The following is a 927-nucleotide window of genomic DNA, read 5'->3' as shown; positions in this document are numbered from 1 at the left end:
CAATTTATGCACTGCTTTTGTGGATAGCATGAGTTGGTAGAAACCATTAGCAATTGTGGATGCAAATTGATTTGGAAGTTGTTTGTGTAGACCATATATATATATATACATATATGTAAAGTGTTTTAGAAATTAGGGAAACAAGCCCTTTCGCAATGTTTTGCATCAAAAACGTGCCTTGAATCTTTGTGAAGTGTGCATAGATGATTGCACTTGATAAATGGCTTAAATTTGAATCCTTGTGAGCTGGTTTTAGTCTGAACTTTATGCAAATGTTTACACTATGCATTTTAATGTGAAAAACAATTTTGAAAGGTTACCGAACCTTGTTTTCAAAGGCTTTAAAGAAAACTCTTGAAAATCTTGATTTGGTTTTGAAAACAGTTTTGATAAACCGAGAGCATCGAGAGTAGGTCGAATGTCACATCGGGATAGTGTGACCCTTGTGCACAAGTGAGCTCTATCTAAAGAACCTTTTGGGTCACCGAAGGGTTGTTAGACGTGGCTAGGCCATGATCTGCGATTATATGTGGCAAGGCCATAGGCTGTTATACATGGAAAGGCCACGAGTTAATAAATGTGGTTGTGATCATATGATTTCTCCGATATCGGCTAACATTGCCGAGACTACCATGGCTGTGGGAATCTAGTGGAGGGTGGCCTCCCTGATTGTTATAACGTGAAAGAGGGCCACGAGTTGATTATCTATGATTACCTATTCGAGAGTTTCAAGAGTTTTTAGACTCATACTCTTTCGCATGGTGGAAAGATATTGTTTTTTTACAGCTCCCTCTTTAATGGAAAGCTTTCAGTGCTTTATATGTTGATCTTGAATTGATGTATGTAGATGTAGTCGGTTATTTTTACATGCCACACATTTTGGAAGCGTGTGTATTTTTATATGGCCATTTGTATTTATGAAGGAAA

This window comes from Theobroma umbraticum, unplaced genomic scaffold, assembly GCF_002168275.2.
Source record: "Theobroma umbraticum cultivar Fairchild unplaced genomic scaffold, ASM216827v3 scaffold_115.0, whole genome shotgun sequence".
Classification (NCBI taxonomy): domain Eukaryota; kingdom Viridiplantae; phylum Streptophyta; class Magnoliopsida; order Malvales; family Malvaceae; genus Theobroma; species Theobroma umbraticum.
The sequence above is the reverse complement of the archived record's forward strand: the minus strand, read 5'-3'. Positions refer to the sequence as shown.